The 26,313-nt window shown below is 46.8% G+C and overlaps 1 protein-coding gene across 2 annotated transcripts in view; it reads right to left on the reverse strand.

The window, feature by feature from the left end:
- LOC138656347 (gastrula zinc finger protein XlCGF66.1-like) overlaps positions 1-25,999 on the reverse strand; it is a 73,757-nt gene extending 47,758 nt beyond the window's left edge. For both annotated transcript variants that reach the window (XM_069743699.1, XM_069743698.1), the window contains exon 1: positions 25,973-25,999. The gene's annotated coding sequence lies outside the window, so the exon portion shown is untranslated. The remainder of the gene's footprint in view (positions 1-25,972) is intronic.
- Between the last annotated feature and the right edge of the window lie 314 nt (positions 26,000-26,313).

Here is a 26,313-nt window from a genome sequence, read left to right on the forward strand (position 1 = left end):
ACCAAGAGAGCTGGTCAGAAGGTGTACAAACATGGAGGCGCCACAGCACAATGCGCAAGCGCATTTAGTGCGTACAGAGCATCCAGCATATCGTAAAAATTTTTAGAGTTCAAGAGATATGAACACAAAAGGCTAGTACGCCCCGTATACAACATGAAAGAAGCGATACATGTTGTTAGATGTTATTTTATATGCTCGCCAACGGGTGTGACAGGATGGAAGGCCGCAAATAATATACGCATGCGCAAAGAAGGGTCGCCTATTACAAGGCACTGAAGGTGTAGAAAGTAAGGCGTACCAAAGAATAGGGGCGCAACAAAATGGTGCGCAGGCGCCAGAGCACATTAGATGCTTATACAACGTCCTACTTGCCATAGGTAATAATAAGGCATATACACAATAAACAAATAATTAATAAACCCCATATATAGACCTTGAAAAAAGGTGATAGTCCACAATGCTATATATTAGTTCAGATGCTCAGATTTGACGCGAATATCAAATAAAGAGATGATAGAAGTGATATGCATGCTAGAACCGATGACCAATCAGTTGTTATATTATAGAAGTATACGTATAGAATGTCCGGATCGTACAAAGATCGACAAAGATGTATGTACCGCATACATTGACAGAGGTCCCCAGTATTGTTATATTCATATAATAGCTATTACATAGTAACATAGTAACATAGTTAGTAAGGCCGAAAAAAGACATTTGTCCATCCAGTTCAGCCTATATTCCATCATAATAAATACCCAGATCTACGTCCTTCTACAGAACCTAATAATTGTATGATACAATATTGTTCTGCTCCAGGAAGACATCCAGGCCTCTCTTGAACCCCTCGACTGAGTTCGCCATCACCACCTCCTCAGGCAAGCAATTCCAGATTCTCACTGCCCTAACAGTAAAGAATCCTCTTCTATGTTGGTGGAAAAACCTTCTCTCCTCCAGACGCAAAGAATGCCCCCTTGTGCCCGTCACCTTCCTTGGTATAAACAGATCCTCAGCGAGATATTTGTATTGTCCCCTTATATACTTATACATGGTTATTAGATCGCCCCTCAGTCGTCTTTTTTCTAGACTAAATAATCCTAATTTCGCTAATCTATCTGGGTATTGTAGTTCTCCCATCCCCTTTATTAATTTTGTTGCCCTCCTTTGTACTCTCTCTAGTTCCATTATATCCTTCCTGAGCACCGGTGCCCAAAACTGGACACAGTACTCCATGTGCGGTCTAACTAGGGATTTGTACAGAGGCAGTATAATGCTCTCATCATGTGTATCCAGACCTCTTTTAATGCACCCCATGATCCTGTTTGCCTTGGCAGCTGCTGCCTGGCACTGGCTGCTCCAGGTAAGTTTATCATTAACTAGGATCCCCAAGTCCTTCTCCCTGTCAGATTTACCCAGTGGTTTCCCGTTCAGTGTGTAATGGTGATATTGATTCCCTCTTCCCATGTGTATAACCTTACATTTATCATTGTTAAACCTCATCTGCCACCTTTCAGCCCAAGTTTCCAACTTATCCAGATCCATCTGTAGCAGAATACTATCTTCTCTTGTATTAACTGCTTTACATAGTTTTGTATCATCTGCAAATATCGATATTTTACTGTGTAAACCTTCTACCAGATCATTAATGAATATGTTGAAGAGAACAGGTCCCAATACTGACCCCTGCGGTACCCCACTGGTCACAGCGACCCAGTTAGAGACTATACCATTTATAACCACCCTCTGCTTTCTATCACTAAGCCAGTTACTAACCCATTTACACACATTTTCCCCCAGACCAAGCATTCTCATTTTGTGTACCAACCTCTTGTGCGGCACGGTATCAAACGCTTTGGAAAAATCGAGATATACCACGTCCAATGACTCACCGTGGTCCAGTCTATAGCTTACCTCTTCATAAAAACTGATTAGATTGGTTTGACAGGAGCGATTTCTCATAAACCCATGCTGATATGGAGTTAAACAGTTATTCTCATTGAGATAATCCAGAATAACATCCCTCAGAAACCCTTCAAATATTTTACCAACAATAGAGGTTAGACTTACTGGCCTATAATTTCCAGGTTCACTTTTAGAGCCCTTTTTGAATATTGGCACCACATTTGCTATGCGCCAGTCCTGCGGAACAGACCCTGTCGCTATAGAGTCACTAAAAATAAGAAATAATGGTTTATCTATTACATTACTTAGTTCTCTTAGTACTCGTGGGTGTATGCCATCCGGACCCGGAGATTTATCTATTTTAATCTTATTTAGCCGGTTTCGCACCTCTTCTTGGGTTAGATTGGTGACCCTTAATATAGGGTTTTCATTGTTTCTTGGGATTTCACCTAGCATTTCATTTTCCACCGTGAATACCGTGGAGAAGAAGGTGTTTAATATGTTAGCTTTTTCCTCGTCATCTACAACCATTCTTTCCTCACTATTTTTTAAGGGGCCTACATTTTCAGTTTTTATTCTTTTACTATTGATATAGTTGAAGAACAGTTTGGGATTAGTTTTACTCTCCTTAGCAATGTGCTTCTCTGTTTCCTTTTTGGCAGCTTTAATTAGTTTTTTAGATAAAGTATTTTTCTCCCTATAGTTTTTTAGAGCTTCAATGGTGCCATCCTGCTTTAGTAGTGCAAATGCTTTCTTTTTACTGTTAATTGCCTGTCTTACTTCTTTGTTTAGCCACATTGGGTTTTTCCTATTTCTAGTCCTTTTATTCCCACAAGGTATAAACCGCTTACACTGCCTATTTAGGATGTTCTTAAACATTTCCCATTTATTATCTGTATTCTCATTTCTGAGGATATTGTCCCAGTCTACCAGATTAAGGGCATCTCTAAGCTGGTCAAACTTTGCCTTCCTAAAGTTCAGTGTTTTTGTGACTCCCTGACAAGTCCCCCTAGTGAAAGACAGGTGAAACTGCACAATATTGTGGTCGCTATTTCCTAAATGCCCAACCAACCAGGACCTCATTATGGGTTGCAGCTTCATCTATCTGCTTTAGAAGTAGACTTTCCATGCTTTCTGTTATATTTGGGGGTTTGTAACAGACCCCAATGAGAATTTTGTTACCATTTTTCCCTCCATGAATTTCAACCCATATGGACTCGACATCCTCATTCCCTTCGCTAATATCCTCCCTTAAAGTGGACTTTAGACAAGACTTTACATAGAGACAAACCCCTCCTCCTCTCCGATTTTTACGATCCTTTCTAAACAGACTGTAACCCTGTAAGTTAACTGCCCAGTCATAGCTTTCATCTAACCATGTCTCGGTTATTCCCACTATGTCAAAGTTACCTGTAGATATTTCTGCTTCTAGTTCTTCCATCTTGTTTGTCAGGCTTCTGGCGTTTGCGAGCATGCAGTTTAGAGGATTTTGTTTTGTTCCAATCTCCTCACTGTGGATTGTTTTAGAAATGTTCTTACCTCCCTTCTGAGTATGTTTTCCTGGGTCGTCTTTGTTCGAGTCTAATGTTTTTCTTCCCGTCCCCTCTTCTTCTAGTTTAACGCCCTCCTGATGAGTGTAGCGAGTCTTCTGGCGAATGTGTGTTTCCCAGGTTTGTTGAGGTGTAGTCCGTCTCTGGCGAGGAGTCCATCATACCAGTAATTCACACCGTGGTCCAGGAATCCAAATCCTTGTTGTCTGCACCATCGTCTTAGCCAGTTGTTTGCATCAAGGATCCTGTTCCATCTCCTGGTGCCATGCCCGTCTACTGGAAGGATAGAAGAAAAAACTACCTGTGCATCCAGTTCCTTTACTTTCTTCCCCAACTCTTCAAAGTCCTTGCAGATTGTCGGTAGGTCCTTCCTTGCCGTGTCATTGGTGCCAACATGTATCAGAAGAAATGGGTGGACGTCCTTGGAGCTGAAGAGCTTTGGTATCCTATCGGTCACATCCTTGATCATCGCACCTGGAAGGCAGCATACTTCTCTTGCAGTTATGTCCGGTCTGCAGATGGCTGCTTCGGTGCCTCTCAGTAGTGAGTCTCCCACCACCACCACTCTTCGTTGCTTCTTGGCTGTACTTTTTGCTGTCACTTGTTGCTGTGTGCCCTTTTCTTTTTTGCTTGCTGGTATTGCTTCATTCTTAGGTGTGCCATCTTCATCCTCTACAAAGATTTGATATCGGTTCTTCAGTTGTGTGGTTGGTGATTTCTCCATGGTCTTCTTGCTTCTTTTGGTCACATGCTTCCACTCATCTGCTTTTGGAGGTTCTCTGACACTTTTTGCACCTTCTGTGACCAGTAGAGATGCTTCTGTTCTGTCTAGAAAGTCTTCATTCTCTTTGATGAGTTTCAAAGTTGCTATTCTTTCTTCCAGACCCCGCACCTTTTCTTCTAAAAGGGCAACTAGTCTACACTTCTGACAGATGAAATTGGATTCTTCTTCTGGTCGATCTGTGAACATGTAGCACATGCTGCAGCTCACCATGTAGGTTGTCACATCTGCCATGTTGCTCCTAGATCCTGCTGACTTGCTGTGTGTTTTCCTTCTTGTGTAATCTACTCAGCCAAGCTCTCTTGCAATAATGTCCTACAGGCAAAAATTCGGCGCGCGGTTTGGTGATGCTTTCGAAGCAGCTGGTCCCGGCTGTACCCAACGATCTTCTAGCTTAGGGAGACTTCGCTTCTCCCAGAAGGCACCTGGAATATGCAAATTAGCCTCCTGAAGCTTGAATCCCTGGTTTGGTGATGCTTTCGAAGCAGCTGGTCCCGGCTGTACCCAACGATCTTCTAGCTTAGGGAGACTTCGCTTCTCCCAGAAGGCACCTGGAATATGCAAATTAGCCTCCTGAAGCTTGAATCCCTGGTTTGGTGATGCTTTCGAAGCAGCTGGTCCCGGCTGTACCCAACGATCTTCTAGCTTAGGGAGACTTCGCTTCTCCCAGAAGGCACCTGGAATATGCAAATTAGCCTCCTGAAGCTTGAATCCCTGGTTATTAATGGGTATTGAACCCATTCTACGCCCGGGTGGCGAGCATTTATATTGGTATATGGTCTCCATCCTGGTATGTGCTGCTCCATCCTGCGTCCCCATCCTGTCATGTGCTGCTCCATCCTTCGTCCCCATCCTGTCATGTGCTGCACCCATCCTGCGTCCCCATCCTGTCATGTGCTGCACCCATCCTGCGTCCCCATCCTGTCATGTGCTGCACCCATCCTGCGTCCCCATCCTGTCATGTGCTGCACCCATCCTGCGTCCCCATCCTGTCATGTGCTGCACCCATCTTGCGTCCCCATCCTGTCATGTGCTGCACCCATCTTGCGTCCCCATCCTGTCATGTGCTGCACCCATCCTGCGCCTCCATTCTGACATGTGCTGCTCCCATCCTGCGCCCCCATTCTGACATGTGCTGCACCCATCCTGCGCCTCCATTCTGACATGTGCTGCACCCATCCTGCGCCTCCATTGACATGTGCTGCACCCATCCTGCGCCTCCATTCTGGCATTTGCTGCTCTCATCCTGCGCCCCCATCCTGTGATGTGTTGCTCCCATCCTGCGCCCTCGTTCTGTCATGTGCTGCTTCCATCCTGCGCCCCCGTTCTGTCATGTGCTGCTGCCATCCTGCGCCCCCGTTCTGTCATGTGCTGCTCCCATCCTGCGCCCCCGTTCTGTCATGTGCTGCTCCCATCCTGCGCCCCCCGTTCTGTCATGTGCTGCCCTATTCTGTCATGTGCTGCTCCCATCCTGCGCCCCCATTCTGTCATGTGCTGCCCTATTCTGTCATGTGGTGCTCCCATCCTGCGCCTCCATTCTGACATGTGCTGCACCCATCCTGCGCCTCCATTCTGACATGTGCTGCACCCATCCTGCGCCTCCATTCTGACATGTACTGCACCCATCCTGCGCCTCCATTCTGTCATTTGCTGCTCTCATCCTGCGCCCCCATCCTGTCATGTGCTGCTCCCATCCTGCGCCCCCGTTCTGTCATGTGCTGCCGCCATCCTGCGCCCCGTTCTGTCATGTGCTGCCGCCATCCTGCGCCCCGTTCTGTCATGTGCTGCTTCCATCCTGCACCCCCGTTCTGTCATGTGCTGCCGCCATCCTGCGCCCCCGTTCTGTCATGTGCTGCTCCCATCCTGCGTCCCCATCCTGTCATGTCCTGCTCCCATCCTGCGCCACCGTTCTGTCATGTGCTGCCCTATTCTGTCATGTGCTGCTCCCATCCTGCGCCCCCTTCTGTCATGTGCTGCTCCCATCCTGCGCCACCATTCTTTAATTTGCTGCTCCCATCCATATGCCCCATACGCTGCTCCATAAAGGTTTATGGCCCCCATAAAATGCTCCATAGTATATGCCCCCGTACACTGCTCAATTATGGTTTATGGCCCCATAAGATGCTCCATTATGGTTTATGGCCCCATAAGATGCTCCATTGTATATGCCCCGTATGCTGCTGCAATATATATAAAAAAAAAATACCATACTCACCTATGGTCGCTGGGCGCCGAGTGCTGGGGGGCCTGAGCAGGCGGGGACATCGGCGCGCTGTGGGAGTCAGGTGCCGGTATCGCCGCCAGCTCAGGCCCCCCAGCACTTACTATATTCACCTGGCCCCGTTCCACAACTGCGCGCATTAAGCGCGTCATCATGCCCTCTGAACTGAAGGTCACAGGCCGAGGACCGGGAAGATGGCGGCGCGCAGCGGTGGAACGGGGCCAGGTGAATATAGCCGATACTCACCCTCCTTGGGGTCCCTGCTTCTCTGTTGGAGATCGTGGTGTGCGTTCAGTGTTTATGCATACCGCGATCTCCTGGGAGCGCCACTCTGTGAGGCCCAGACTGCGCCGGCGCTTGCGCAGTCTAGAAAGGCTTCGGACAGAGTGACGCTCCCAGCGTTATATTATAGATATCCCCAATTTCATAACAAAAATGCTTAAATGGAGGGGTAGTAATAAACATTTACGCATGCGCCAGAGCGAAATAGTAGGTGCGATGCCTCACACCAAAATAATAAAATATATAGAGTGTGCTACACACAAGGCATAACAAACTCAGTACCAATGGATGTGGCGTACCTTATAGTATCTGTGATAGTCTGCATAACTATGACTAAAGACGCCAAATAAGATGGTACGCGTGTCCTATGTCGTAGTATCTAGAGCAGTTACTGAAAATAATATTTTCCATTGATATAACATATATCCAAAATAAATACTATATGAAGCGTAATAATAAGAACACCCATATAGGTACATTGTATAATTGGAGCCCAAAAGAAATTTAGAATGCCATAGAGTGGTAATAGTGCAAATATAGCTCCAACCGGCATCTATGCACCCAAAGAGATAATGCTGTCTAACAGACATGGCAAATGTAGTCCAAAAAGGTGGAGGCAGTGAATATACTATATAGAACTCTGACGATAATGATAGTACTGGGTCACGTGCCACAACACAATTTATAGCAAGCATTCCCACGCTTGGAATCTTTTGAAAACCACAGCAGTCCAAAGGACCAAATGCGGTTAATGACGCATGAAAATATTTATACAGCATATATACGCACCATCCCAAGTGGTACTGCACACAAAGCAATACGATATGGATTGTCTCACAAGATTGTAGCCAAAGGTTATACAACTTTCTTTATTATTGTTTATCGTCCAGGGAAAGACATTCTCATATCAGTTGAAGAACGATAGGTACCTAAAGAAAGAGGCCATCGAGCCTTAAGGGTCACATGATCAATGCTGTAAGGCAATAGACTACAGCAATAGGCGAATAAAGGTGTAGAAAGCACAACAATATCTCAAAGTCTTATACACGTGACCAGCTACAAGATATCGAGAATCTAGACTCCTAAAAGAGGAGGAGGGGAAAAGATAAAAGAGAGAAGTCACAGAAAGCAAAAAAATGACTTGATCAAGGGCGCACCCCATATATATAGACCAGATACACTGCCCCCAGAAAGAACAACCCATATGGTATAGATCCTTAATAATAGAGTCATATACTCATTACAAAGGAGGATAATATGGACAGAACCTCTTGGAAGCCACCAGGAGCAGGCTGACAACTTTGACGACAGATTTCCCAAGTCACAGTTTTTTATAGAAACCGGTGAAAAGCATTTCCTCATTGAGCCCTTGAGGTGCCAGACTCTTTAAGTTAAAGATCCACTTAGTTTCACAGCGGAGTAAGTTGTTTGTGATATCACCTCCTCTAATATTAGTCCGAACACTTTCAAGTCCCATAACTTTGAACCCGGACGTGTTGCCCTGATGGACATCCAAGAAATGCATTGCCACTGATGTTAACACCTTCTTCCTCTCTCGATCTCTACGGGCCGTGGAGATATTGGATAGATGTTGCTGTGTCTGTCTTCTGAGTTCTTGTGTCGTTTGTCCGACGTAAATTTTCGGACAATCGCAGAATATCGCATAAATGATGTTTCTGGATCTACAGGTGAAAAATTCTCTGGGTCGAATCTGAAAAGAGAGGGTAGAGACTGAAAAGCCATCCTGTGCTATCATATATTGGCAGATGGTACAGTTGCCACATGGATAGGAGCCATAAATCCTAGTGCCCCTGTTTAGTCTTGTAGTGGGCCGTTGGTAGTGGCTGTGACACAGAGAGTCCCTCAAATTTTTGGCTCTTCTGGCCAGCAAACAAGGTGATCTGGACACAAAAGGCACGATTCTTTTTTCACTCATAAGGATATCCCAATTGTTGTTGAGTATTTTACGGATATCCGCCCACCGATTATTAAAGGTGGTAATTACAGAAAGGGGACGAGAAACATCACGTACCTTTTTTGTGAGCAGGTTACTCCTATCTTGCTGTAAGGCATGTTGAAAAGCACCCGAGATAGCCCTTCCAGGATACCCCCTCTTCTTGAATCGGCACAAGAGATCTTTGGACTGTTGCAAGACGTCTGTATCAGTACTGCAGTTTCTTCTTAACCGAAGGAACTGTCCCTTTGGGATCCCCTTCTTCAGATAGTGCGGATGGAAACTTGTATAGTGGAGGAGACTATTGGTGGCGGTGGTTTTTCTGAATAGAGAGCTCACGATACCTGAGTTCTGGATGGAAAGTTTAAGATCAAGAAAATCAATGCTATGATCAGAGACAACAGATGTGAGTTTGATGTTACAAGAGTTCTCGTTTAGGTCCATAATGAACCTATTACAATCCTCCAAAGGGCCAGTCCATAGCAGCAGAATGTCATCAATGTAGCGTTGCCACACCAAAACATTGGATGTAAACGCCTGAGGTTTATAGACAATCAACTCCTCCCACCATCCAAGAAATAGATTGGCATATGATGGTGCACAACGTGCCCCCATCGCCGTACCAAATAACTGACGAAAGAACTTCCTATCGAAGAATGTCTTTCCCTGGACGATAAACAATAATAAAGAAAGTTGTATAACCTTTGGCTACAATCTTGTGAGACAATCCATATCGTATTGCTTTGTGTGCAGTACCACTTGGGATGGTGCGTATATATGCTGTATAAATATTTTCATGCGTCATTAACCGCATTTGGTCCTTTGGACTGCTGTGGTTTTCAAAAGATTCCAAGCGTGGGAATGCTTGCTATAAATTGTGTTGTGGCACGTGACCCAGTACTATCATTATCGTCAGAGTTCTATATCGTATATTCACTGCCTCCACCTTTTTGGACTACATTTGCCATGTCTGTTAGACAACATTATCTCTTTGGGTGCATAGATGCCGGTTGGAGCTATATTTGCACTATTACCACTCTATGGCATTCTAAATTTCTTTTGGGATCCAATTATACAATGTACCTATATGGGTGTTCTTATTATTACGCTTCATATAGTATTTATTTTGGATATATGTTATATCAATGGAAAATATTATTTTCAGTAACTGCTCTAGATACTACGACATAGGACACGCGTACCATCTTATTTGGCGTCTTTAGTCATAGTTATGCAGACTATCACAGATACTATATGGTACGCCACATCCATTGGTACTGAGTTTGTTATGCCTTGTGTGTAGCACACTCTATATATTTTATTATTTTGGTGTGAGGCATCGCACCTACTACTATTTCGCTCTGGCGCATGCGTAAATGTTTATTACTACCCCTCCATTTAAGCATTTTTGTTATGAAATTGGGGATATATATGAATATAACAATACTGGGGACCTCTGTCAATGTATGCGGTACATACATCTTTGTCGATCTTTGTACGATCCGGACATTCTATACGTACAGTGGGGCAAAAAAGTATTTACTCAGTCAGCAATAGTGCAAGTTCCACCACTTAAAAAGATGAGAGGCGTCTGTAATTTACATCATAGGTAGACCTCAACTATGTGAGACAAACTGAGAAAAAAAAATCAAGAAAATCACATTGTCTGTTTTTTTATCATTTTTTTTGCATATTATGGTGGAAAATAAGTATTTTCTTGAACTCTAAAAAATTTTTACGATATGCTGGACGCTCTGTACGCACTAAATGCGCTTGCGCATTGTGCTGTGGCGCCTCCATGTTTGTACAACTTCTGACCAGCTCTCTTGGTAATTTGCAGTAGGTGACCGCTCTTAGCGCATGCGCACTAGCCGATACTTTCCATCTTGGTATACCCGCCGGCGTCACATCCGGTACCATGGTTACACTTCTGGTCTCCAACATGGCGCTATTGCGTCTATTATGGAGCCTGCTGTTGTTCCCTGAGGAGGATCCGCTCAGCTGTTATGGTAACTTATTTAGATAGTTGTATATATAAGCGTCAACATACGGACATTGTTACCTCTGCCCCTGACGAAGCCACTCCGTGGCGACACGCGTTGGGCTTCTTTTTGCCCCCCATGACTGACTTCCTACCGGACTAGTGCTGTTCCTTTCATGGGCAGGTTCTATATGGCGTTCTGAACTCTCGCTTGTTTTTTATCTGTATATTACCACCTTTATGCCTTCCCCTTATCGGTCAGATTTAGCTACTGCTTACAGGCAGGTTTTTACCTGATCTCTTTATTCTATCTGTGCATGTGTTCTTTACCTGCCGGTTTTGTGGTTTAGGCGTCGCCCTGCACCCTATGTTGTACTTCTGTTATACTACCCACAGGTAGCTGGAGGTTGTCCTTTGGCTCATTAGGCATACGGGATGTGTACACATCTAAAGTATTAGATCCATCTAACTTAGGACACTGCCCTACCCGTATTTTATTGATACATTGTGTGTGTGGGCCTTTTTTTGGGAGCTCTACTTTTTATCCATTATGGATATAATCTCTATACGCCTATAGAGCACATCTTATTGTTTTTGAGCCCTGAACAGCTGTATATTGTTTATTCATTGATATCACATATTGTAGTGTGAATCTATATGCTATATCTGTATGTATTGTCTGGTATGAAGTCATTTTCTGGGTCTTGGGGGGTATTCCCTATTTGGGATATGTACCGTTTTAGTTTTTAAATGTTTTTAATTGTTTGCAGTGTCTTGTTTGACCTTAATAAAATGTATTATATTATTTATCTAGGATTTATTATTTTTTGGTGATCCCTGGTGTTGTGTATGTCTCTTTTCTTCCTTTTCATTACTCGATTTGTACGCAACCATTCTGACTGGATTGGTGGAGTCCAAACCCTTTGGAGGTGATTTTGTAAACATTTCTAGCTTTATGAACATATCTTCTTTGGAGTTCATCAGAAATCTCCTTTGTTCTTCCCATAATACACTTCCACAAATATGGTTTGAGGACATCAGACTTTGATAGATCCCTATTCTTTGAATAAAACAGGCTGCCCACTCTCACCCGATTGTCATCTCATAGATTGACAGCACCAGACTCTAAAGGTTCACATACTTTTTTCACTCACAGTCATGTAATATTGGATCACTTTCATAAAAAAATAAAATGAAAAATTCTAATATTTTTTACTCATTTGTTTTATTACTTTTAGGAATGGTGTGAAAATCTTGTGTAGTTTTAGGTCAAATTTATGCAGAAAAATTGAAAATTCTGAAGGGTTCACAAATGTTTGTGTAGCAATGCATTGACAATAACAATGTGCAATTAGCATGATAACACAGAAAATAATGTTATAACATATATACATTAGTATAAAATAAGCTATAAGGAGGTAGAGAAAAGAGAAAACTCACAAAAGCAGGGACAGGGCACGCCACATATACCGCTATATTATTACTACTTATTACAAGATAGCGGGACATGGACAATATATGAAGAAAAACTCAGTGTAAAAAAGGACGTGTGCAGAGGGTGGTAAATGCCGCAAGGACCGTGGATGACGTGATGGCCGTGTGATCAGTCACATTCGTGTGGAAACAGTAAGGTTCCTGGCTGGGCAGCAAAAGGAGCTTCATATAGTTCTTTTTATACAGTTAAGTCCATATATATTTGGACAGAGACGACTTTTTTCTAATTTTGATTATAGACATTACCACAATGAATTTTAAACAAAACAATTCAGATGCAGTTGAAGTTCAGACTTTCAGCTTTCTTTTGAGGGTATCCACATTAAAATTGGATGAAGGGTTTAGGAGTTTCAGCTCCTTAACATGTGCCACCCTGTTTTTAAAGGGACCAAAGGTAATTGGACAATTGACTCCAGGGCTATCTCATGGACAGGTGTAGACAATCCCTTCGTTATGTCATTCTCAATTAAGCAGATAAAAGGCCTGGAGTTGATTTGAGGTGTGGTGCTTGCATTTGGAAGGTTTTGCTGTGAAGTAAACATGCGGTCAAAGGAGCTCTCCATGCAGGTGAAACAAGCCATCCTTAAGCTGCGAAAACAGAAAACACCCATCCGAGAAATTGTTGCAATATTAGGAGTGGCAAAATCTACAGTTTGGTCCATCCTGAGAAAGAAAGAAAGCACTGGTGAACTCATCAATGGAAAAAGACCTGGGCGCCCACGGAAGACAACAGTGGTGGATGATGGCAGAATAATCTCCATGGTGAAGAGAAACCCCTTCACAACAGCCGACCAAGGGAACAACACTCTCCAGGAGGAAGGCGTATCAATATCCAAATCTACCATAAAGAGAAGACTGCATGAAAGTAACTACAGAGGGTTCACTGCACGGTGCAAGCCACTCATAAGAATCAAGAATAAAAAGGCTAAAAAACATCTAAAAAAGCCGCACAGTTCTGGAAGAACATTCTATGGACAGATGAAACCAAGATCAACCTCTACCAGAATGATGGAAAGAGAAAACTATGGCGAAGGCGTGGTCCAGCTCATGATCCAAAGCATACCACATCATCAGTAAACCCGGCGGAGGCAGTGTGATGGCGCGGGCATGCATAAACCCGGCGGAGGCAGTGTGATGGCGCGGGCATGCATGGCTGCCAGTGGCACTGGGTCACTAGTGTTTATTGATGATGTGACACAGGGCAGACGAATGAATTCTGAGGTCTTCAGAGCCGCCATACTGTGTGCTCAGATCCAGCCACATGCAGCCAAACTACATACTACAGATGGACAATGACCCAAAACAAAGCCAAAGCAACCAGGAGTTTATTAAAGCAAAGAAGTGGAATATTCTGGAATGGCCAAGTCAGTCACCTGGTCTCAACCCAATTGAGCAGCATTTCACTTGTTAAAGACTAAACTTCAGTCAGAAAGGCCCACAAACAAACAGCAACTGAAAACCACCGCAGTGAAGGCCTGGAAGAGCATCAAAAAGGAGGAAACACAGCGTGTGGTGATGTCCATGAGTTCAAGACTTCAGGCAGTCATTGCCAACAAGGGGTTTTTAACCAAGTACTAAAAATGAACATGTTATTTAAAATTATTGAATCTGTCCAATTACTTTTGGTCCCTTTAAAAACAGGGTGGCACATGTTAAGGAGCTGAAACTCCTAAACCCTTCATCCAATTTTAATGTGGATACCCTCAAATGAAAGCTGAAAATCTGAACTACAACTGCATCTGAATTGTTTTGTTTAAAATTCATTGTGGTAATGTCTATAACCAAAATTAGAAAAATGTTGTCTCTGTCCAAATATATATATGGACTTAACTGTATATGATTGTATGAAAATGTCCTCATTAACAGAAAATAGAAATCTTTCTTTTGCCTCCATGCTGGAGGGGGACCAGCGACCCCAGCACCTACTTCAGCTGGATGAGAGTCAGAGGACGCACATCCAGCTGAAGTAGGTACTGGGGTCGGCTACTCCCCTTCCCACAGGCCCAGAAGACGATGACGAAGAGGATGTCGCATGTCGAGGGAGCAGAGGATGGTGAGAAGAAAGGGTTTTTTTGTAGAGCAGGGAACATATATACCACAAAGGTGTACAGGAAGAGGGACATGCAAAGATAGGGGACATATATACCAGGATGGGAGGCATATATACCCGGATGTGGGATTATATATACCAGGATGGGGACATATATACCCGGATGGGGGACCTATATAACAGGATAGGATACATATATACCAGGATGGGGGACACATATACCAGGATGGGAGACATATATACCAGGATGGGAGACATATATACCAAGATGGGGACATATATACCAGGATGGGAGACACATATACCAGGATGGGGGACATTTATACCAGGAAGGGAGACATATATACCAGGATGGGGGACATATATACCAGGATGGTGGACACATATACCAGGATGGGGGATTATATATACCAGGATGGGGGATTATATAAACCAGGATGGGGGACACATATACCAGGATGAGGGACACATACACCAGGATGGGGGACATATATACCAGGATGGGGGACACATATACCAGGATGGGGGACAAATATACCAGCATGGGGGACACATATGCCAGGATGGGAGACACATATACCAGGATGGGGGACATTTATACCAGGATGGGGGACACATATACCAGGATGGGGGACACATATACCAGGATGGGGGACACATATACCAGGATGGGGGATTATATATACCAGGATGGGGATTCCTATACCAGGTTGGGGGACACATATACCAGGTTGGGGGACATTATATATATATAAGTTGAATGGAGCTGGTCAGATGTGACATCATTTAAAGTGACATCTTTTTAAATCTATCATCAGAAATACACCACAATGGTAACCTATGGTATATTCTCCTTCATGCGGTCATGCACTGATCCATCTGCTTTCATCCACAGGTACGTCTGAACTGTCTCCTAATCTGGAATAGCCACTGCATACCAGAATCCCATGTACTTCTCTCCCTCTGTTTTAACTGGTACGCTGCTACTTTTTCCCTGACTTTAAAGGGAATCTGTCAGCCCTAAAATCGTATGAGCTAAGGCCACCGGCATCAGTGGCTTATCTACCGCATTCTGTAGACAACCTTCAATCTCCAACCACTGCCTACTGCTACAGATTCTTTCTTCCCTCGGCATCAAAGGCCTTGCCCTGTCCTGGATTGCCTCATACCTTTCCGACCGCACATTTAGTGTTTCCCACTCCCACACTACCTCCTCATCCTGCCCTCTCTCTGTTGGAGTCCCTCAAGGCTCTGTCCTAGGGCCCCTACTCTTTTCCATCTATACCCTTGGCCTAGGACAACTCATAAAGTCCCATGGCTTCCAGTATCACCTTATGCGGACGACACTCAGATCTACCTCTCTGGCCCAGATGTCACCCCTCTGCTGTCCAGAATCCCGAAGTGTCTATCAGCCATATCCTCCTTCACCTCTCGCTTCCTAAAACTCAATGTAGACAAAACATCATCTTTCCCCCATCTCACGTATCCCCCCTACCTGACCTATCTATTATGGTAAACGGCATCACGCTCTCTCCCGCACCTGAAATGCGCTGCCTCGGGGTAACTCTCGACTCTGCACTGTCCTTAAAACCGCACGTCTAAACTCTTGCCACCTCCTGTCGCCTCCAACTCAAAAATATTGCCAGAATCCGTCCCTTCCTCAGCTCACAATCTACTAAAACTCTTATGCATGCCCTCATCATTTCCCGCCTCGATTACAGCAACACCCTCCTCTGTGGCCTCCCCACTAACTCTCTTGCACCGCTCCAGTCTGTCCTCAACTCTGCTGCCCGGCTAATCCACCTCTCTCCTCGCTACTCCCCTGCTTCTCCCCTCTGCAAATCCCTCCACTGGCTCCCAATTCTCCAACGAATCCAGTTCAAACTACTAACACTGATCTACAAAACCATCCACAACCTGTCCCCCCTATATCTCTGAACTTCCCTCACGTAATCTCCGATCCTCCCAAGACCTCCTACTCTCCTCCACACTTATTTCTCCCGAATAGCCCCCATCCTCTGGAATTCCACGCCTCAAAATGTCCGATTATCCACCACCCTCGGATCCTTCAGACGGAACCTGAAAACCCATCTCTTCAGGAAAGCCTACAGCCTGCAATAACCATTCTGCCGCCTCACCAACCACCTGAGCTGCCGCCTCACCAACACCTGAGCTGCCGCCTCACCAATTGCCTGAGCTGCCGCCTCACCAATTGCCCGAGCTGCCGCCTCACCAACCACCAGAGCTGCCACCTCACCAACCACCAGAGCTGTCGCCTCACCATCACCAGAGCTGCCAACTCACCACCACCTGAGCTGCCGCCTCACCACCACCAGAGCTGCCAACTCACCACCACCTGAGCTGCCGCCTCACCACCACCAGAGCTGCCGCCTCACCAACCACCCGAGTTGCCGCCTCACCACCACCAGAGCTGCCGCCTCACCAACCACCCGAGTTGCCGCCTCACCACCACCAGAGCTGCCGCCTCACCAACCACCCGAGTTGCCGCCTCACCATCACCAGAGCTGCCGCCTCACCACCACCCGAGCTTTCGCCTCACCACCACCAGAGAGGCCGCACCCCCGACCTTCTGTCTCTTCCCCATTACCCTGTAGAATGTAAGTCCGCAAGGAAAGGGTCCTCTCCCCTCTGCACCAGTCTGTCACTGTAAATTTGTTTACTGTAAATATTATCTATAATCCTGTATGTAACCCCTTTTCTCATGTACAGCACCATGGAATTAACGGTGCTATATAAATAAATCATAATAATAATATTATATACTGTGACAAAACACTCCGTGATCGCCTTTGCTGGGGTCAAAGGTCACGTGTTTTGTGCATTGAATTTCTGAGGCGTACAGCAGGTTTCCAAGTAGGCTGACCTCAGGTCAGATTTATTAAAGTGAAAGCAACACAGAAAAACAAAACATAAAAATAAATCCTAGCCTGTCCTGCACTAACTAAACAAACACTTTGCTAACTTAACAACTGGGGGGGCTTCTCCCACCCACCTAACATCACACAATTCTTGAGCAGAGCTCTCACTCACGTTTGTCTCACACAGACAGGCAATCTGTGTGCCCCAGGCAGACGCTGGAAACCCCCAGCTGGTCATCTTTTATTCCTGCAATCATTAACCCATTAGCACCCTGAAGATACTGAGTGGCCTAATTCACATAGGACAAACACCTAGGCGAGATATACCTGCCTCCAACTACCACACCAGCATGAGTCTTACATACCCACCCCCCCCCCCCCTTGCTCAGACCACTCCGGTCGAGCAAGAACACTCTTGAAACAGTGCACTCGGGATAGGGCATCGGCGTTCCCCATCTGCACCCCAGGTCGGTGCTCCACCGTAAAAGAGTAAGCCTGCAGGGCAAGGAACCACCGGGTTACCCGACTATTACGGTCTTTGTGGAGGTGCATCCACTTGAGATGGGCATGGTCTGTGACCAGCCTAAACTTCCTACCGGCCAGGTAATACTTGAGGGAGTCAAGAGCCCATTTAATGGCTAGGCACTCTTTTTCAACCACCGCATACCTCTGCTCATGTACATTCAGTTTCCGACTGAGATAGAGGACCGGGTGTTCGACTCCGTCCCTCACCTGGGAAAGTACAGCTCCGACACCAGTATCAGAGGCATCAGTTTGCACCACAAACTCGCTGCTGAAATCAGGAGTCACTAGTACGGGCTGAGAGCACAAAGCCCGTTTCAGGCTGTGGAAGGCCTCTTCAGCAGCTGAGGTCCATTTTACCATGACGGAACCCTTCCCCTTGGTAAGATCCGTCAAGGGAGTAGCCATGGCTGCAAAATTGGGTATGAACCGGCGATAATAGCCGGCAATCCCCAGGAAAGCCTGTACTTGTTTTTTGTTCACTGGTTGTGGCCAGCCCTGAATTGCCTGTATTTTGTCGATCTGGGGTTTAACCACTCGTCGGCCAATCACGTAGCCCAAGTATCGGGCTTCTTCAAGCCCGATGTGGCATTTCTTGGGGTTTGCCGTTAAACCTGCATCTCGCAGGTCATCAATCACCGCTTGTACCTTCTGGAGATGAGTTTCCCAGTCCATGCTGTAAATTACGATGTCATCCAGGTAGGCAGAAGCGTACTGTCTGTGAGGCCTCAAGACTCGATCCATCAATCTCTGGAACGTTGCGGGAGCTCCGTGAAGTCCAAACGGCATATAGACATACTGGAACAGACCTTCCGGTGTAGCAAATGCCGTCTTCTCTCTGGCCGCCTCGGCCAGAGGAATCTGCCAGTACCCCTTTGTTAAATCCAGGGTCGTAATGTATCGGGCTTTACCAAGCTGGTCGATCAACTCATCGACCCGGGGCATAGGGTACGCATCAAATTTAGAAACTGCATTCAGTTTCCTAAAGTCATTACAAAACCGGATGGAGCCATCCGGTTTATGTATCAGCACAATTGGACTGGACCAGGCGCTGTGCGACTCTTCAATGACTCCTAAGTCCAACATTGCCATCACTTCCCGGGAGACGGCTTCACATGAACAGTGACGCCAGGCTCTGTGACAATCTCATGTTTCACCAACTTAGTCCGGCCAGGTTTTTCGGAGAAAAACTGTCGGTTCTGTAACAAAAATTGCTTAACCTCAGATTTTTGTCGTTCTGAGAGAGTCTCGGCAACCTGCACCTCCGGTACAGTAGGTGAACAAACCGGACGGGGCAGATCCGCCGTTAGGGCAGAGCGGTCTTTCCAGGATTTTATCAGATTCACATGATAAATCTGTTCTGGTTTTCTCTTACCCGGCTGGTACACTTTATAGTTCACTTCACCAACTCTTTCTCGGACCTCAAATGGGCCCTGCCATTTCGCCAGGAATTTACTATCCACCGTAGGGATTAGGACCAACACCCTATCGCCGGGTGCAAATGTACGGACCTTAGCGCCTCTATCATAACTTTGCCTCTGGGCTCCCTGGGCCTGTAACATATGGTCCCTAACAATGGGCATGACAGCGGCAATACGATCCTGCATTTGTGTTACATGGTCGATCACCATTTTAAAGGGAGTGACTTGACCTTCCCAGGTTTCTTTTGCGACGTCCAGCAGTCCCCGGGGACGACGGGCGTACAACAGTTCGAAAGGCGAAAACCCTGTGGAAGACTGGGGAACTTCCCTAATGGCAAACAGCAAATAGGGTAACAAGTAATCCCAGTTCTTCCCATCTTTGTCTATCGCCTTCCGGAGCATCTGTTTTAAGGTTCTGTTGAAGCGCTCAACCAGGCCATCTGTTTGAGGGTGATAGACAGACGTACGCAACGGGTCTATTTGTAAGAGCCTGCAGAGCTCCTTCATTACCCTTGACATAAAGGGAGTCCCCTGGTCGGTGAGTATCTGTTTTGGAATTCCCACCCGACTAAACACTTGTACCAATTCCTTGGCGATCGTCTTGGTAACTGTGTTACGCAAAGGGACGGCTTCCGGGTAACGAGTGGCATAGTCCACGATGACGAGGATATGTTGGTGCCCACGTGCGGATCGGGGAAGGGGCCCAACCAAATCCATCCCAATTCTCTCAAAAGGGACCCCGATGATAGGAAGGGGTACCAAAGGGCTACGGAACTGAGATTTAGGGGCCGCGATTTGGCACTCTGGACAGGACTCACAATAGTTACGCACATCATAATGTATTCCAGGCCACACAAAACAATGCAATATCCTTTCTGTGGTTTTCTGTACCCCCAGATGTCCCCCCATTATATGTCCGTGGGCCAAATCCAGTACCTTCCGCCGATAAGGTTTGGGTACCACTAACCGTTGCACTGTGTCTTCCCCTTTTTTTTCTACCTGGTAGAGCAAATCATTTTCCAGAACCATATACGGGTACGCTAGCCTAGTGTCAGGTTCTACGGGTACCCCATCTATCATTTTTACATTTTTCCTAGCCGGAGTCAGGGTAGGATCTTTAATTTGCTCGCTGTGGAAGTCATCCACCTGGACTCCCAAATCTGGCAGGCAGGGTGCCGGATGGCTGTCTGCCTCCGCCTCTCGCTGAGGTTCCTCAGTTTCCCCCACCATGACGGAGAAGGGGTACTGAAGGTTAGATTCACTAACCTCCCCAGCAACATCTTCCTGTGGGGTCTCCTCTAGGGGCTCGGGACCTCCAGACAGCATGGGAGAAGATTCACGGGTACAGCTACCGTGAAGGAGCAACTGATTCTCTCACAACTGCCAGAAATAGGGAAAATCCCTGCCCAGGATTACATCCTGTAACAATGCTGGAACGAGTCCCACTTTGTGCTGCACTGACCCATAGGGAGTAGAAATCCATATGACCGGTACGAGCGGGTGTCACCATGCACACACGTCACAGAAAACTTGTCAGACGGACCAGACGGAAGTGCCACCAGACTAGCTTTCACCAGAGTCACCACACTTCCAGAGTCTAGTAATGCCACAACATTTTTCCCATCAACAGATAATTCACACAGGTGTTTCGCTGTATCATTTTGACCCGCATTCACACTCACTAGCTGTGTAACCAAAGACATGCGTTTTCTAGAGTCTATAACGTCGCACTGCATGGGTTCAGCGGTAACAGGACAGTTCGCAGAAACATGACCCTTCTCATGGCAGCGGAAACACCTAACAGGTCCCCTACTGAGACCACCGTCCAATACTCTTGGTCTCGGAGTGCGAGCAGTCCCGGACTCCTCCCCCACAGTTTTAAGCGATTTTCCTTCACCCGTGGTCCCTGGAACAGTCTTACCGGTTCCACGAGCAGGAGGCACAGACCGGGGGCTGGCGGTGTCGTCGGGAAGTCCTTCTGCCACGGAATAACGCTCGACCAACTCCACAAGTTGATCCGCTGTCGTGGGATTTCCTTGGCTTACCCACCTTTTCAGCGCTGGGGGTAGTACTCTCAGGTACTTGTCCAGGACAACCCGCTGGATTATTTCGGGTATTGTCAGTACCTTGGGTTGCAGCCATTTCTTTGTTAAGTAGATCAGGTCGAACATCTGAGACCGCGCCGGTTTATCTTGCTGGTATGTCCACTGATGTACCCTCTGTGCCCGGACAGCCGTCGTCACACCCAGCCGGGCCAGGATCTCAGCTTTCAGTTTCTCAAAGTCCTGAGCGACCTCCGGGGCAATCAAATCGGCCCATCGTGCCTTCGGCCACTTCTCTCTCAATGCCGTCCGCTCAAACGTTGTCAGGTATGCCTCGACGTCATCTTCTGCAGTCAGCTTTTGCCAGTATCGACTCACATGGATCCTCCTGGACTCTGCTTCCGGGTCAGCGTCAGGCATGCTCACCAGGCGCTGCGCCACCTGTTGGAGAAGTTGGCGGTCTGCAACCGTCATGTCCACTAACTCCTTCAGCTGTGCGGCCATCAAGCGATTAGCTTCGTAGTGGACTGTACTAAGGCTTTCACCACGTCTTCCATGCTGTTGCCTGTGCCACGGTATGCCCGCATTCTCCACCACAATGTGACACAACACTCCGGGATCGCCTTTGCTGGGGTCAAAGGTCACGTGGTTTGTGCATTGAATTTCTGAGGCGTACAGCAGGTTTCCAAGTAGGCTGACCTCAGGTCAGATTTATTAAAGTGAAAGCAACACAGAAAAACAAAACATAAAAATGAATCCTAGCCTGTCCGGCACTAACTAAACAAACACGTTGCTAACTTAACAACTGGGGGGGCTTCTCCCACCCAGCTAACATCACACAATTCTTGAGCAGAGCTCTCACTCACGTTTGTCTCACACAGACAGGCAATCTGTGTGCCCCAGGCAGACGCTGGAAACCCCCAGCTGGTCATCTTTTATTCCTGCAATCATTAACCCATTAGCACCCTGAAGATACGGAGTGGCCTAATTCACATAGGACAAACACCTGGGCAAGATATACCTGCCTCCAACTACCACTTTCCCAGTGGCAGCAGGATTCGCCGGATGTATCATCACTAAGCTGTAACCCAGCTTTCCCAGTGGCAGCAGGATTCGCCGGATGTATCATCACTAAGCTGTAACTCAGCTTTCCCAGTGGCAGCAGGATTCACCGGATGTATCATCACTAAGCTGTAACAAAGCTTTCACAGTGGCAGCAGGATTCGCCAGATGTATCATCACTAAGCTGTAACCCAGCTTTCCCAGTGGCAGCAGGATTCGCTGGATGTATCATCACTAAGCTGTAAGAAAGCTTTCCCAGTGGCAGCAGGATTCACCGGATGTATCATCACTAAGCTGTAATAAAGCTTTCACAGTGGCAGCAGGATTCGCCAGATGTATCATCACTAAGCTGTAACCCAGCTTTCCCAGTGGCAGCAGGATTCGCTGGATGTATCATCACTAAGCCGTAAGAAAGCTTTCCCAGTGGCAGCAGGATTCACCGGATGTATCATCACTAAGCTGTAACCCAGCTTTCCCAGTGGCAGCAGGATTCGCCGGATGTATCATCACTAAGCTGTAACTCAGCTTTCCCAGTGGCAGCAGGATTCGCCGGATGTATCATCACTAAGCTGTAACAAAGCTTTCACAGTGGCAGCAGGATTCGCCAGATGTATCATCACTAAGCTGTAACCCAGCTTTCCCAGTGGCAGCAGGATTCGCTGGATGTATCATCACTAAGCCGTAAGAAAGCTTTCCCAGTGGCAGCAGGATTCACCGGATGTATCATCACTAAGCTGTAACCCAGCTTTCCCAGTGGCAGCAGGATTCGCCAGATGTATCATCACTAAGCTGTAACCCAGCTTTCCCAGTGGCAGCAGGATTCGCTGGATGTATCATCACTAAGCCGTAAGAAAGCTTTCCCAGTGGCAGCAGGATTCACCGGATGTATCATCACTAAGCTGTAACCCAGCTTTCCCAGTGGCAGCAGGATTCGCCAGATGTATCATCACTAAGCTGTAACCCAGCTTTCCCAGTGGCAGCAGAATTCGCTGGATGTATCATCACTAAGCTGTAAGAAAGCTTTCCCAGTGGCAGCAGGATTCACCGGATGTATCATCACTAAGCTGTAACCCAGCTTTCCCAGTGGCAGCAGAATTCGCCAGATGTATCATCACTAAGCTGTAACCCAGCTTTCCCAGTGGCAGCAGAATTCGCTGGATGTATCATCACTAAGCCATAAGAAAGCTTTCCCAGTGGCAGCAGGATTCACCGGATGTATCATCACTAAGCTGTAACCCAGCTTTCCCAGTGGCAGCAGAATTCGCCAGATGTATCATCACTAAGCTGTAACCCAGCTTTCCCAGTGGCAGCAGGATTCGCTGGATGTATCATCACTAAGCTGTAAGAAAGCTTTCCCAGTGGCAGCAGGATTCACCGGATGTATCATCACTAAGCTGTAACCCAGCTTTCCCAGTGGCAGCAGGATTCGCTGGATGTATCATCACTAAGCTGTAAGAAAGCTTTCCCAGTGGCAGCAGGATTCACCGGATGTATCATCACTAAGCTGTAACAAAGCTTTCACAGTGGCAGCAGGATTCGCCAGATGTATCATCACTAAGCTGTAACCCAGCTTTCCCAGTGGCAGCAGGATTCGCTGGATGTATCATCACTAAGCCGTAAGAAAGCTTTCCCAGTGGCAGCAGGATTCACCGGATGTATCATCACTAAGCTGTAACCCAGCTTTCCCAGTGGCAGCAGGATTCGCCAGATGTATCATCACTAAGCTGTAACCCAGCTTTCCCAGTGGCAGCAGGATTTGCTGGATGTATCATCACTAAGCTGTAAGAAAGCTTTCCCAGTGGCAGCAGGATTCACCGGATGTATCATCACTAAGCTGTAACAAAGCTTTCACAGTGGCAGCAGGATTCGCCAGATGTATCATCACTAAGCTGTAACCCAGCTTTCCCAGTGGCAGCAGGATTCGCTGGATGTATCATCACTAAGCCGTAAGAAAGCTTTCCCAGTGGCAGCAGGATTCACCGGATGTATCATCACTAAGCTGTAACCCAGCTTTCCCAGTGGCAGCAGAATTCGCCAGATGTATCATCACTAAGCTGTAACCCAGCTTTCCCAGTGGCAGCAGGATTCGCTGGATGTATCATCACTAAGCTGTAAGAAAGCTTTCCCAGTGGCAGCAGGATTCACCGGATGTATCATCACTAAGCTGTAACCCAGCTTTCCCAGTGGCAGCAGGATTCGCTGGATGTATCATCACTAAGCTGTAAGAAAGCTTTCCCAGTGGTAGCAGGATTCACCGGATGTATCATCACTAAGCTGTAACAAAGCTTTCACAGTGGCAGCAGGATTCGCCAGATGTATCATCACTAAGCTGTAACCCAGCTTTCCCAGTGGCAGCAGGATTCGCTGGATGTATCATCACTAAGCCGTAAGAAAGCTTTCCCAGTGGCAGCAGGATTCACCGGATGTATCATCACTAAGCTGTAACCCAGCTTTCCCAGTGGCAGCAGGATTCGCCAGATGTATCATCACTAAGCTGTAACCCAGCTTTCCCAGTGGCAGCAGGATTCACCGGATGTATCATCACTAAGCTGTAAGAAAGCTTTCACAGTGGCAGCAGGATTCACCGGATGTATCATCACTAAGCTGTAACCCAGCTTTCCCAGTGGCAGCAGGATTCGCTGGATGTATCATCACTAAGCTGTAAGAAAGCTTTCCCAGTGGCAGCAGGATTCACCGGATGTATCATCACTAAGCTGTAAGAAAGCTTTCACAGTGGCAGCAGGATTCACCGGATGTATCATCACTAAGCTGTAACCCAGCTTTCCCAGTGGCAGCAGGATTCGCTGCATGTATCATCACTAAGCTGTAAGAAAGCTTTCCCAGTGGCAGCAGGATTCACCGGATGTATCATCACTAAGCTGTAACAAAGCTTTCACAGTGGCAGCAGGATTCGCCAGATGTATCATCACTAAGCTGTAACCCAGCTTTCCCAGTGGCAGCAGGATTCGCTGGATGTATCATCACTAAGCTGTAAGAAAGCTTTCCCAGTGGCAGCTGGATTCACCGGATGTATCATCACTAAGCTGTAACCCAGCTTTCCCAGTGGCAGCAGCAGACTATGGAATCACACTATGCTGTAACCCAGCTTTCCCAGTGGCAGCAGGATTCGCCAGATGTATCATCACTAAGCTGTAACCCAGCTTTCCCAGTGGCAGCAGGATTCGCTGGATGTATCATCACTAAGCTGTAAGAAAGCTTTCCCAGTGGCAGCTGGATTCACCGGATGTATCATCACTAAGCTGTAACCCAGCTTTCCCAGTGGCAGCAGCAGACTATGGAATCACACTGTGCTGTAGCCCCTCTCACCCATTGTGAGCTGCAGCCTTCAACATATCATTCATAGCACAGCTTTTCCAGTCTCAGGATGGATTACTACTGAGCTATAACCCAACTTTCCAATGCTCTGCTACCATCTCAGACTGTATAATCAGTAAACTGTAACCCAGCTTTCCCACTGTCCGCGGCGGCCACAGAATGAGCCATAACAATATCTCCTGAAGATGGAGAGGCTCCACATAGAGGAGGGAAATGATTGCACAATTTAATGGAATTTATTCTCTTATTATTCTATTCTCTATATTTCAGGCAGAAACTTCTAAAGAAACATAAGAAGAAATTTGTAAACTAAAGTGCGTTACACTGAGGGGCAAAACAGGGAATAAAAGCATCAGAAACACAAGGTGAAAACAAGGACAGTGTGCAGCCTGCGGCCTACAAGGGAAAATGAGAAAAGGCTCCAAGTGTCCAAACAAAAGCGCAGAATTACCCGGGGTGTAATGTGCACAGGGACGGAGACAGGGAGACACTCACCGTGTGCTGAGGAGGAGGAGAAGGACCTGCGGTGACGTCATCACTGAGAGCAGTCAGTGCGGGAGGAGAAGGACCTGCGGTGACGTCATCACTGAGAGCACTCAGTGCAGGAGAAGGACCTGCAGTGACGTCATCACTGAGAGCAGTCAGTGCGGGAGGAGAAGGACCTGCAGTGACGTCATCACTGAGAGCAGTCAGTGCGGGAGGAGAAGGACCTGCAGTGACGTCATCACTGAGAGCAGTCAGTGCGGGAGGAGAAGGACCTGCGGTGACGTCATCACTGAGAGCAGTCAGTGCGGGAGGAGAAGGACCTGCGGTGACGTCATCACTGAGAGCAGTCA

The sequence above is a fragment of the Ranitomeya imitator genome, unplaced genomic scaffold (assembly GCF_032444005.1).
Source record: "Ranitomeya imitator isolate aRanImi1 unplaced genomic scaffold, aRanImi1.pri SCAFFOLD_395, whole genome shotgun sequence".
Classification (NCBI taxonomy): Eukaryota; Metazoa; Chordata; class Amphibia; order Anura; family Dendrobatidae; genus Ranitomeya; species Ranitomeya imitator.